The following is a 14,853-nucleotide window of genomic DNA, read 5'->3' as shown; positions in this document are numbered from 1 at the left end:
TATATATAGGTAAGCATAAAGGTAAAGACCCCCTTCAGTCACAAATCATCTTGGGATTGCACCTAGAAAGTTCCCCTCCAAGGCACAAGTTCAAGCAAGACTGTTTGTGGAAGACCAGCAGTCGCCCATGCATACCCTCTCCACACCATTGATGTTGTCCAAGAAAAAGGCAAAGGCTGATACAGCTTGGCGCCAGTGACATCACAACTCATTTCTACAGCTGAGTGAACTGGAGCAATGTGAAATAAAGTGTCTTGCTCTAGAACACAACACACAGCCTGATCCAGGAATCAAACTAACAATCTCACAATTGTAAGCCCAATACTCTAGCCACTGAGCCATGCACCTTCTTTCATATATACACACACATAACTGATAGATGTAATGAATGCAGTAATTAGTTTTGATAGGAGAAAATTTTGTGGGACAGTGTGTTATGCACCAAATAAATCAACAAGTAAAAAACATCATTTCTTACTGATTTTATTTACCTGTCATAATTTGTCGTTAGGAATAGTATACAAAGATTGTAGCACTCTGCTGTTTTACAGTGGTAAGAGGATGTGAGTAACAAGGCTCACTCACTTTTGGTAATATTTATGTCAGTTGTAGGTGTCAGGAAGGGATAAGTGTGCTAGAAAGAAAAAGACATGCAGCATCTAAGAGTTAAAATGAACTGTCTGAAAATATTTGAAGAGGGTTTGAATTTATACGTGTTTGAAAGCTGGATGTTGGTCAGGATAACAAAAGGTGTTTATGTATGTTGAAGTGAATGTAACCTAAGATGTTCAGGAAAACAATAAGACTTATCTAAGTTGAATGTAGTATGACAGTTGGCTCTCATAAAATTCCAAGTGCTAACGCTGAGAACAATGGAGAGGAGATTGCAAAAAAAATCTAGACTAAGGTTTTAATTCTTGGCTTAGAACCCAGGAAATCGATCCATTTCATGTCTTGCACTGATGTAGTACTTTTTCAATAAAATCCTTTGTGATGTTGTTCTGAACCTACTTACAGCTACTTTCTTGTATCTCATCATGAAAAAAGGCAGTGAACCAGTGATTAGGTCTTTGGAATTTGTAACCAGTGGTTCACTGAATGAAGATATCATAAATCATAATAAAAACAATAAAAAGTGTAAGTATTGCTATTATCTTCCATCTGAAAGTCACATCTCTATACAGAATATAATAATCAGTATTTTAATAATCCAGCATTTCTTAATGTAAAGGAAACAATTTAATTTAAATATTTGGTAATATAAAACCAACATAAAAAAAAAAGGATTGTGGAGCTAAAAAAAATGTTCTCATCAGACATGACTTTCATAGTGTGATAGTTGACGAAACCTATTTATAACAGAGAAGTTTTTAAATCTGTTGTTGCAAACACAGAACTTCTTAAATCTGTAGCCACAATACAGGGCTCCTTAAATCTGTTTGTAGCTGTAACACTTCTTAAATTTGTTTGTAGCCACAACACAGAATTCTTAAATCCGTTTGTAGCAGCAATACAGAACTACTTGAATCCCCAATAACTCCCTGATTGTGAAACTTGTTTAGTATAACAGTTTATACATTCAAATATTTATTGAAGAATTTCATTATGTATACTACTTTTAGCTTACAGCTGCTCTGTGTATTAAATAAATTTCTTTGAAATTCAATAAAAACTTTGAACTTTTCCTCTACCTTTCAGTTTAGGACAATGTACAGTTGAATAATGACTGTAAACAGGCTCCAGTATATATATTCCCACTTATTGAATATCTGCCCTTGTTATTCATTTATTGTTATTACATTGGTAGCTAAAATTGGGAATTGATGATTATTTGAATGATAGTTTTGACTGGCAACCAGATTTGTTTTTGGTATGGAAACCAAACCTCCTTTGTGATGATTGCCAGTTAATATTCTTTCAAAAAGGAGATCATGCTCATATCTGTGTTGATATCTTGCCATTAAAAAAAAAAAACCTTCATAATGGCACAAGGTTTAAATTGCACAGCAATGTTATAATTGAGCTAGTTTTTATGCAGCAACATATTTAATTGAAAATTAATTTTCAATTGATCATCAATATACTTAAATACTATCAACACTTTTATAATTATTTCTGCCCTCTGATTAGTTGACCAACATCATTTGATAGCCGTCCACCTTCCTTTATATTTTAGAATTAATACAATTAACTTTGATGCCTTGTTGATTTGTGCAAGCTTTAATGAATTGCTGCACACTTCTTTGATGATGTCTTTACATGCAATCAATTCATCACATATCAGCACCACATCTTTTTGGGAAAGACAAAGACTTCATCACATACTGAGCTATCATTGTGTAAACCAAGCTGTTTAGAATTTTTTTTTCTCTTTCTAATGATAGTACTGCTGTACTCAGAAAGACCCATCTGTCACAGCCAGTGCCATATAAAAAGTACTTGTGCTGGTGCCACATAAAAAGCACCTAGTAAAACTCTGGAGTGGTTGATGTTAGGAACAGCATCCAGCTGTAGAAACCATGCAAGAACAGACAATGGAGCTCAGTGCAGCCCCTTGCCTTACCAGATCCGGTCAAACCATCCAACCCATGCCAGCATGGAAAATGGACATTAAATGATGATGATAATAGTAATACAGTAATTTACTGAAAAGGAAAACCCATTTAAAAGTGCTTGGCACTTGCTTGTTATTATCCAGAATTTCCTATGAAACAATATGAAAACTTATGACTTTGTATAAATATATATACAATATCTCTACTATTCTTCAGATTTCAATTTGCTCTTTCTCAAAGAATGTATTCTTTCTGTTAGATAATTCTTTGCAATGGCATCACCAACCTTACCATTCTCTACAATTTTACATTGATTCACTCATTTCATGACCACATCTATCACATATTCTCTGGGAATACAGCAGTCTTATTTCTTGACAGTTAAGTCTATATTAATCTTATTCTATTCTATAATTCATTATAGCACCCAAACAAAACACTGCCTGCTAATGCACTAGTAATTAATAAAATTCTTAATTAATTCTCAGTCAGTTATAATTTAAAATGACAATCTACTTTGCATGTACTTTTAGCTTTCATTGCTGTCTTTCTCTGCTTGACTTACATGGATACTTTCTATCTCCTCTTTTAGCTTTTTCTAAGGCGTTATAGTGGACCTGAATACTGCATACAACAAGCTCATTATTATTATCAAAAAAGCAGTGAGCTAGTAGAATTGTTAGCATGCCAGACATTTCATCTGTCTTTACGTTCTGAGTTCAAATTCTGCTGGAGTCGACTTTGCCTTTCATCCTTTTGGGGTCGATAAAGTAAGTACCAGTTTTGTATGGGGGGCAATGTATAAAACTTGCTGGCCCTATGCCAAAATTTGAAACAATTATTATTATTATGAAAGTAGTGAGCTGAGTGTTGTTAGCATGCTGGGCAAAATGCTTAGTAGTATTTCTTCTAGCTTTACGTTCTGAGTTCATATTCTGCAACGGTCAGCTTTACCTTTCATCGTTGATAAAATAAGTACCAGTTGAGCATTGGAGTCGATGTAATTGACTCTCCCCATCCCCCCAAATTTCAAGCCTTTTGTCTATATGAGAAAGAATTATTATTATTATTTTTTTCTTAAGCTGACAAATTGATAGTGGCATTTCTTCCAGCTTTATGTTCTGGGTTCAGGGTTAATAAAATAAGCACCAGTTGAGCACAGATGCCAATGTAATCACTAGCTCTAGTCATTACCAAATTTCTGGCATTGTGCCTATAGTAGAAAGGATTATTACTATTAAGGTGATGGACTGGCAGAATCGTTAGTGCATATATGGCTCTTTACATTCAGAGTTCAAATACCACTGAGGTTAACTTTGTCTTTCATCTTCTCAAGGTTGATAGAATAAAGTACCACTCAAGTACTGGTGTTGTTGTAATCAACTAACCCCTACCCCAAATTTCCAGCCTTATTTCTATATTAGATAGAATTATTATATTTTGTCTCTTCGAAAGGGCTAATGAAAACAATAACATGTAACGCTGAAGGAATAACAAAGAAACGCCAAGTGTTGAATTATACAACTTTGTTCCAGTCTTGTCATAAGTGAAGGTAACTTCATGTCAAGGGAGATAACTGTGTAAATGCTGAGTTCCTACTTGACATTTACTTGAAGCTATTTTACAGCACTTTTTCTGCAACCCATATTTTTACTTTTCTCTCTCCATATTGTAGTCAAACTAACGACACACCCAACATATATTTTGGTTCTTCTCCTGTCTAAGAATCAAAGCATACATGGAAAAAAACGCAGAGTAAGAAGCCACTATTTTAGCCTAAATAAACTATATATACATGTACGGTTATATGTATGTGTATATATATATATAATCATTTTAACGTACATTTTTTTATGCTTGCATGGGTCAGATAAATTTGTTGAGGCAGATTTTCAACAACTGAAGGGTGGGGGGTAGCAGGGAACTGTACCAGGTAGCCAAAACGGAGGCCAGGCAGCAGTTATACATAGCCAAGGGCAAAGTGGAAAAGAAGTTTGCCAATGTCCAGCGACATGAGGACCAAAGAACTGAGGTATTTCGGATTGCAAAAGAGTGTGTGATAGAAAATTGTCGGCATGGATGATGGTGCACTTGCTTTTATTGATTCTGAAAAGAAAGAGGCTTGGAGAAGCCACAATGAAAGACCGCTGAATGTGGAGAATGAATATGAGGAGGAGAGCCTGCCAAATGTTGACCCAGTAGAGGGACCAGCTATCCGAATAGAGAGCTCCCTGGTAGATAAAGCAATTAAGGGTATGAAGTCAGGAAAGGACCCTGCCCATCAGGAATCACTGCTGAGATACTTAAAACATCTGGTGATGTGGGCTATGGCCTAGTCACCCACATTGTAAACCAGGTTGTTCATGATGGCATAGCAGCACCATAGTCAACTACTACAAGGGTAAAGGTGATGCTCTAGATAGAAATAACTACAGGGGTATCAAACTGCTGGATCAGGTGATGAAGGTCACAGAGGGTCATAGCCCATCTCATTAGAGAGGGAGTCTGCTTAGATGAGATGCAGTTTGGTTTTGTGCCAAGTAGAAGCACTACTGATGCCATATTCCTGGTTCGACAACTACAGGAGAAATACCTAGCTAAAGATAAACCCCTATACTTAGCTTTTGGACTTGGAGAATGCCTTTGACAGAGTCACCCGATCCCTTATCTGGTGGGTGATGCGGAAACTGGAGATTGATGAATGGTTAATAAGGGCTGCAGAGAGGCCGTTAGTAAGGTTAGGATTGGCAATGAGTATAGTGAAGAATTCCGAGTAGAAGTAGGGGGTCCACCAAGGTTCAGCCCTCAGTTCCCTTTTATTCATCATAGTCCTCCAGGCAATAGCAGAGGAATTCAAGACAGGTTGCCCCAGGGAGCTCCTCTATGCTTATGATCTAGCCCTCATAGCAGAATCACTACCAGAACTAGAAAAGAAATTCTGGGTGTGGAAGCAAGGTTTAGAATCAAAAGGCCTTAGAGTCAATGTAGCAAAGACCAAAGTTCTAGTAAGTAGGAAGGCGAACTCATCACACACACCCTCAGGTAGGTGGCCTGCTTTATCTGTAGAAAAGGTGTAGGTAGAAACTCCATAAGATGTACCCAGTGTAAGCTATGGACACATAAGAAGTGCAGCAACATCAAAGGAAGATTAACCAAGAAGATAGCTTTCGTGTGCGGTAGATGCACAGGGGCAATAACACAGATGCTTAGAAAACAGATTTCATCACACTCCAGGGAGAGAAACTGGAAGTAGTTGATAGCTTCCACTTATTAGGTGACCAAGTTAGCAGTGGGGGTGGATGCTCAGAGAGTGTTACCACTAGAATAAGAATAACCTGGGCAAAGTTTAGAAAGCTTCTACCCCTACTGGTGACAAAGGGACTTTTTTTCTCTCCTTGTTTCTTTCTGTGTTCCTTTTTGTGGAAGAGCGTAGGCTTGAAACATTAAAGACTTTTTCACTTCCCGAGCGTTATACTAATACATCTGTTTGTTTTCTACACCACTTGTCTTCGTCTTTTGTTTTTTTTTGTGAATTCTCCCTATATATGGATATGTATGTGTGTGTGTGTATATATAAATATATATATATATATTTGTATTTGGTTTGCAAGATTCTTTATGTGAATTCATGTGTTGAAGCATATTTTATTGTGTTATGGAGACTGATTCTGTTATCATCCCTTATTAATTAACACACTCACCAGTTCAATTTCCACTCATTTACATATTTATTTTTTCTAAAATTTCGCTACTTCTTGCAACCTCTTCAATAGTCGTCCACACATATTGGATATGTTTATCCTTATTGTATATTTTTCAAATAGAAAGTAAAATGTGGTAATAGTCTAGTTTTCCTCTATTTTACCAATTTTTGCTTTCAGGCACCTTGAGCAAGTATCCTTTGCTGTAGCCATGGTCCAACCAAAGCTTTGAGTGGATTTGGTATATGGAAACTGAAAGAAGCCCATCATGTATATGCATGTATGTGTGTCACTGTCAATCAAACAGTGTCATTCATTTCCAATATTCTGCAGAAAACATGGAGAAATATTACATTGTTTGAAGACAAGTGAGGGTTGGGAACAAGAAGGGCATGCAGCCGTAGAAAATCTACCTCAATAAACGTTCAACTCATGCAAACATGCAAAACATTAAAACGATGATGAACTCTATCGACTTTAATACAGTGTCTGTATTAAGGTCAATACTTCATCAAAACAATCAAATCAGATTTTAGCAAGGAGAGGTCATAGAATGCCAAGATAGTTCAGTTGTTGTGAAGAATGTAAAATCTAACATTTCTGGCGGCTCTTGCCCTTCAGCATAAAATAAGGATAGAGGTGTTGTTAACCTGGCTCTAGGCAATGAACAATGAGAGAAGATGCAGTGAAGGGCCTCATTAGTGTCCTCTCAGATTATGGATGTTAACAGGTCTTAGACCGTTTAGGATTTGTTTAATAGCATAGATGACCAAATCAATATGGTGCAACCCTGTAACAAGAGGTGATGCATTGGTTCTTTCAAATAAATTACATCACTTACTGAAGATTAAGAATGGTGTAAGCAGTAGTAGAACTGTAAAATTAATGAGTGTTTTGTGAGCTTCTGTGCTAAGTTTGATTTCACTTGATAGTGCGGCTCCTAGAACAATGGCTTCTGTGAAATGAACTTCAAAAGCAAGATAATATTCAGTAGAGCCACTACCAACCAAAGAAAGGATATTACAAATCAGCACACTGCTTGTTTATATTTATTGCAGTTTTATGGCTGTTATGATAAAGACATTTGATTCATGGGAAATAAAGTTGATGTTGTGAATAGTGTTTTAGCATTTGTGTAGTTAAATCTTTTTCTCTATTGAGAAAAGATAAACTACTTTTGCCATGTCCCTTATACATATTTGTATTTATATTTCAATTCAAGTATTTCATTAAACTGAATATATATATATACATATACATACAGTAATCCCTCGCCATATTGCAGTTTATTTAAGCTTATGTTGATTAAGCCCATCCCCATTAGCTTCCCCCTCTATTTTCATTTCTTTTTCTGTCTTATGTCACCACATATCACATTCTAAGGTCACTGGAACACTTTTGCTGGCTAGCATATGGTTTGTGGCATTCTCGTACCACCCATATCACTAGTATTATTATTCTTATTTCTATTTTCATTTCATCACCATCTGTGGTAGTGTTTTGCATTTATAATAAAATAAATATATACGAATTATAAAAATAAAAAAATATCCAGTATTGTTTCTACTTCGTGGATTTTCACCTATCGCAGGGTAGTTTGGAATGTAACACCTGCGATAGTCGAGGGATTACTGTGTGTTTGTATATATATTGATAGAAAAGGTAAGACAACAAAAGAAAGAAAGAGACCTCGATATTACCCATGCTAGCATGGAAAGCGGACGTTAAACAATGATGATGATGTTCCCGTACCATCTCCATTTGCAATGCCAGTTTACATGAAAATTCTAAATGAAAAATCATGTAATATTTTCAGTTTTAGATATTGGAGTATATATACATTTGTAACTAATAATTTGTTGTTGGCACTCCGTCGCTTACGACGTCGAGTATTCCAGTTGATCTGTGACAAGGCTGACCCTTTGAATTACAGGCGCAACAGAAACAGGAAGTAAGAGTGAGAGAAGGTTGTGGTGAAAGAGTACAGCAGGGTTCGCCACCATCCCCTGCCGGAGCCTCATGGAGCTTTAGGTGTTTTCGCTCAAGAAACACTCACAACGCTCGGTCTGGGAATCGAAACCTCGAGTCTGCTGCCCTAACCACTGGGCCATTGCGCCTCCTGTAACTAATAATTAAAGATGTGTTAAAGAATTTTCTTTGTCTCCTTCTTTTCATTGGCTTATATATATATATTTCTAGTAGAGTATTTCCAGAGAAGCATTCAACCCAAGTTCTCGGCTATCAACAGTGTCCCTGTTTTTCTGTAGTCCCCTTTATAGGGTTGATATATCTATATTACTAGCTAAGTATTAATTTTCTTGTAACTATACCAGTGCTTTTAAACATTCTGAAATTTTAAATTTCAAATTTATTTTTTCTATAGTTTCTCTATTTTATTTGTCTTCAATTCACTTAAGCTATATTAGCTCAAAACTAACATATTTTATGAATTTCTTGACTACTTTTCAGTTAAATTCTAAATTCTAGGTTTCTGCTTTAACTCTTTAGAACACGCCCATCCCCATTAGCTTCCCCCTTTTTTTCATTTCTTTTTCTGTCACCACATATCACATTCTAAGGTCACTGGAACACTTTTGCTGGCTAGCATGTGGTTTGTGGCATTCTCATACCACCCTTTTAACTAGTATTATTATTCTTATTTTTTTTTCATTTCATCACCATCTTCTCACTATAAGTACTCTGGCAATCGTTGTTGTTATTGTTATCAATTTCATCTGTCTTTTGTCTGTTTAATGCCACTAGTGGTAAACTGAAATAATTTTTCACCCATCAAATGAAATTTGACACCAGTGACAATGTAGTTCTGACCAACCATTCTGAGAATCTTTCGTCCAAATACACTGATTAACTATATATTGTCTTTTCCTCATTTCTTCATAGCCTTAGCCTCCTCCCACTCTTCATTCTTCTTCATATTCTTCCCCTTCATCCTTCTTGCATGATCTCTACTAATTATTCACCCACTAACCATACTTTTATTTACTTTTTGTTTCCTCCTAGTATAAACAAAAACAGAATGTCTGGAAGATGCATGATGGATGAGCACATCTTTTATGCAAGTCTGAGGAAGTGCTACTCTAATGTCTAAAGCCACAAATATTATGTAAATTTTCACTTCAAATATTGTGTAAACTGATGTTACAAGCAGGGTTGGTACAGAAACAGTTGTAACTAATCATTAAAGATGTGTTAAAGTATTTCATTGTTTTACTATTTGGATCACACACACACACACACACTTGCTCACTCGCTCACTCACTCACTCACTCACAGTGTCTCATTAGTGGAAGGAGCTAGACTAATCTTTGAACAAAGGGAATTTATAAAAGGTTACTGGGAGTGTTATGGAAATGAGATGTAGGGAATTCTTGCCAGGGCAGAAGGGGTTACAAACATAAACAGAATGCTTTGAGAAAATCATTTCTGTAGTGGTGGGTGAGCCTTCTCGAGCACAGCCAATCATTAATCATCTCAATCATTTGTCATCTCCACAAGGCCCAACATCTTCAGATCAGCTTTCACTATTTCATCTCATGTCTTCCTTGGCCCTCTTTCAGAAATTCTCTTCATTTTGAGCAGCCAGCATGTTCCTCACTCTTGCACATTACTAGATTCATTCCTCTCTAGTCTTTGCGTTGCCTCTGTATTCAGTGCCCATATTTTTACTGCCATGCGGTATTGCTGCTCATACACTGGCATTATACAATCTACCTTTCATTTGGAAACTTTTTGTTGCCAACAGAGGTTATAGCTCTCTGAGTTTCCTCCATCTTATTCTATAAACAATACTTTCAGAGCATCCTCCTCCACTGCTAATTAGGTCACCTAGATAACAATCTGTCTACTACCTCCAGGGAGCCTCCTATGCATTCAAGAAAATCTACTTCCTTCATCTCTTTGATATTCATTGTTCCTGTGCACTTTCCACATACAAAGACTATCTTCTCCATTAGCCTGCTTGTGTGTCCATAGTTTGCATTGCACTTGGTATACCTTATGAATTTCCACTTACATCTTTGCTACATATCAAGCAGGGTCATTTACCTGAAGTGGGGAGAGTCCTGTCTGTTTTCCTACTTACTAGAACTTTGATTCTAGGTTTTGCTTCCCCACTTGGAATTTCTTTTCTAATTCTATTATAGATTCCACTATGAGAATGAGGTTGTCAGCATCTAGTAGTTCCTAGGGGCAACCAGTCTTAAACTCTTCTGTTATGAGCTGGAGGACAATGATGAATAAGACATAGGTTGAGAACCAATCCCTGGTGAACTCTTACTTGGATTCTGAATTCATCACTAAACTCATGACTTGTATGACTTTCACAATGTCTACTCCTAACATCCTCAGAGACCACCAGATCATAGAATAAGGGATTCTGTCAAAGGCTTTCTCCAAGTCAACAAATGCCGAGTACAATGGTTTAATCTTAGCTAAATGCTTTTCCTGTTGTCTTACTAAGAAAATGCGTCTGTAGTGCTTTTCCTTGACACAAAACCAAACTGCATCTCATCTAGTCTAATTCTATTCCTAATTAACTGGGCTATAACTCTCTCCATTACTTTCATGACCTGATCCAGTAGTTTAATATGTTTGAAGTTACTTTTAGCTTTGTAACAGCTGACTATAATGCTGTTAAACCAATCATTGAGTATAACATACAAGTGACTAGACTGTAACCTACTTTGCTAGATATTTTCTGTGGTAATTCCTGGTGAACCAGGGGCTTTCTCTGTCTTTATATCCTTAATTGCTGTATCTATCATGCTGCTGGTCCCTGTGCTGGATCAACATTTGGAAGACTCTTTCTCCCATGGACTTTCCACATTTAATAGCCTTTCACAGTAACACTTTGATGCCTCTCTCTTTTCAGAATCACTAAATGTAAGCATGTCTTTATCCATCCATACACACTTCTCTTCCACTATATCTTAATTCTCTATTATATACTATCTTGCAATTTGGACTATCTCACATAAGATATTGACAAATCTCTTACTTTCTGCTTGTGCCCTTGCTAAATAAACCAGTCACCTAGCTTCCCTTCAAGCTACCTCCATATTTCCACTCTTTTCAAACCTGTCTCTTCTCTTTTATTGCTCTGTCTACCTCACTGTTCCACCATGTCACTCATAATAGATTGTCTTTTTAGAACTTCCAGTTGTCCTCACTGTTTTATGTCTGTGCTTCCTCCTCTTTTTCATCAAATGCTCCAATTAGAACATCTCTAAATCTTTGATTGTTCAAGGAATCCTTAAGCTTCCATTTCCCCCTTTTCTAAATTGGCTTGCCTATCTGAGTCCTCACCCTAAACCTAAAATCACTAACATTTTGAGTTGTGCATTTTTCACCAGATGACTTCATATTTACAAGTATCTGCCTCTCTCTATTTCTGGTGATAGGAAATTAAGTGGCTGGCTGGCCAGTCCCCTGAAGTTGCAGATCAGTAAATCATTTGCATTACTGAACTTGAACAGCCTGGTTCCCTATTCATTTCTAACTACAAAGCTGTATCCTCCATGCACACCATGAAATTCATTGGCGTGTTGGCTAACATGTCCACTGAAGTCACCAACCACAATAATAAAGTCATTGTCTTGCATCAAGGTAATCTGTAAAAGGAAGTCATAGGCTTTCTGTTCATCTACCAGCTCAACATATGGGGCATGTGCAGATAGTATTAGCTTAACAAGCTTATCACACACACTGACTACTTTGATCACTTTATCAACCCATTTCCCTGCTAAAAGTATACCTACACCCAGAAGAATTTGCATCTGTTCCTTGCTATGAACAGTCTAGCTGAGGCTCCCCTCCATTATATCCTTTGTACATCACACATCTACATGCCTCTGCTCTAGCATTTCAATAATCTTACCAGATTTACCTTTTGTTTCACCAACATTGATTGTTGCTGCTCTAAGAGTGAACAGGTCAGTTGCAGACTGCCTTCAGCATTTGGAAAAAATGCTTTTTGCAAGCACTTGACTGGTGGCCATTGTTCTTTGTACATGTCAGTGGAACATGGATTTGCTACTTCATGAATTGACATTTCTTTCAGTCCCACAAAGTCTTCATGGATAAGCAGCTGAATGCAAGGAGGTGGAGCATGGAAATTTGTTTTAACTATCAGACAGTTAAAAATTCCCATGCCCTATCTATATTATTAGTAGTAACAGTCATAGTAATGATAAATAGCTTTAATTTCTGTCAGTTATCATGTAGCCCATGATTTTTTAAAATATATTTTTGAAGAGGCATGCTTTTCAATCAATTTCCCTTCCTTCTGCCCATCACCACTGCACGTTTGCATGTGCACTTGTATTGGTATATCTTTATAAAGGTAATACATAGATGACTACATAGTGATCTGTGCAGTTTTATATATGGGTATATATTGTATGTTTCCCTCATGAAGGTGTGTAGCTTAGTGGTTAAGGCATTCAGCTTATTATCGAAAGGTTGTGAGTTCAATTCCTGGCAACGTGGTGTGTCCTTGAGCAAGATACTTTATTTCACGTTGCTCCAGCTCACTCGGCTGGCAAAAATTAGTACCAGTATTTCAAAGGGCCAGCCTTGTCACACTGAATCTCCCTGAGAACTATGTTAAGGGTGCATGTGTCTGTAGAGTGCTCACCCACTTACACATTAATTTCATGAGCAAGCTGTTCCATTGGTAGTATCAGCTGAGACCCTCGTCGTCATAACCGATGGAGTGCTCCTATTTATTTATGTTTCCCTCACACTCCACCAGCTCTGATCAACCATTACTCCAAATTGCTCTCCAGATCCACACATGACCACTGTCAGGAAATACAGCAAATCTGGACTCATCAGAGAATATGACAGTGTCCCAAAATGCTAGTGGCCTCTCCACCATCTCACTGGCCCCATCTTTTCTCTGCTTGATGTTGGCTGGTCAAAGAAGTGGCTTCCTTCTTGCTGCTCTACTATAGTAACCAAGTTTGTGGAGATACCTGACAGCTGTTCTGGGACTGACATCAACTTGTTCTGCTCTCTCAGAAGTCTTGCAATGAGGATTATCCTCCACACTTCTCTTAACAAAGAGAAGGGTCCTGTCAGAGGGCCCTGGTTGATCTGGCCTCCTTCCACTCTCTGGTGAATTGCACAATCACTCTGTTAACTGCAGAAAGTGGGATCCAAAAGTTTTCTGTGATTTTATGCTATGTCCACCTTCAGAATGACCCACAATATGGCTTCTTTGAAATTCAGACAGTTCCCAGGCTTCTTTTGTACATGGCATGATTAAACAGTCACATAGAGAACTTAAAACATAAAAATGTCGATTAATAAAAAATATAAACCTTTACAAGTTAGGATAGACATAAAATAATGTTTTATGGGGTGCCTATTAACTTCTGTCATGTCTGTGTATATATACACACACACACACACACACACACACACACACACACAGAGGCATAGGCATGATGTATGCTTAAGAAGCTCACTTAACAACTACAGGGTTTCAGGTTCAAACCCACTTGCGGAAGTGTCTTCTACTAAAGCCCAGGACCAACCAATACCATGTGAGTGAATTTGTTGAACAGAGAAACTGTGTAGAAGCCCATTGTGTGTGTGTGTATATATGTATGTATGTGTGTATATAATCATCATCATCCTTTAATGTCCGCTTTCCATGCTATATATGTGTATGTATATCTGTGTTTGCATTTGTCCTCTCCACCACTTGACAACTGGTGCTGGTTTGTTTATGTCCACAAAATTTATTCTATCAGTTTCTTTTGCTGAAGGGCTAAGTACCAGGGTCAATTTTTTCATTGCAACCCTCAGGCTGGAACTTTTTATATATGTGTATCCTATGTATATATATGTGTGCATATTATATATACGTATATATTATTGTGGAAATATATGTATGTATATCTTTCATTGTTTTTAATGTCCTTTTTTCCATATTTGCATGGGTCATCCAAAGTTTGATTTTCTACAGCCAGATGTCCTTCCTGTCAGCAACTCTCACCTGTTTCCAAGTAAGGTAATATTTCCCTATCACAAAACGTTTTTGAAGATTATCTATATATATATATAAAATTGAGAATGTATGTCTGTGTCTGTGTGAATCCCTAAAACTCCAGAACTACACGACCAATTTCATTCAAATTTTATGCATGCCTTACTTAGGGTCCTGGTTGTGTTTTAGTAAAAAAAAAATTCAAACTTCTTGCATACTTCCAGCCCACAGCAACATCATATCTCCTCCACTATTTAAGTATTACGTGTCAAAAGTGAAACAAAAACACTCATGTCATTTGAACCGGAATCTCAATAACATTGTTATTATTAAATTTATGCATTTCTAATCAATTTGGAGGTATTTGCTATCGAGTTGGAGATTTTTAACAATGCATTTGGTGATTATTTGCTTTATTTCGCAGGCAAAATTCACAACTTAGAATAAAAGAATAAAATTATTATTTCATTCAAAAATTGATGAGCTTTGTTTTTAGTGATGACTTGAAATGGTAAATATTTTTTCTAACTGTATTTGCTTGAAAAAACATACTTTTCTTTATATTAAGCAATTCATTATAATT

At 36.8% G+C, this 14,853-nt stretch overlaps 1 long non-coding RNA gene across 1 annotated transcript; it reads left to right on the top strand.

Annotated features, from left to right (window-relative positions):
- Positions 1 to 24: 24 nt before the first annotated feature.
- Positions 25 to 14,838, top strand: LOC128247618 (uncharacterized). The gene is made up of 3 exons (XR_008263986.1): positions 25 to 1,137; positions 3,148 to 3,325; positions 6,437 to 14,838. It is a non-coding gene; the product is annotated as an uncharacterized LOC128247618 (long non-coding RNA).
- The last annotated feature ends 15 nt before the right edge of the window (positions 14,839 to 14,853 follow it).

The sequence above is a fragment of the Octopus bimaculoides genome, chromosome 4 (assembly GCF_001194135.2).
Source record: "Octopus bimaculoides isolate UCB-OBI-ISO-001 chromosome 4, ASM119413v2, whole genome shotgun sequence".
Lineage (NCBI taxonomy): Eukaryota > Metazoa > Mollusca > Cephalopoda > Octopoda > Octopodidae > Octopus > Octopus bimaculoides.
This window is presented reverse-complemented; position numbering and strand designations above follow the sequence as displayed.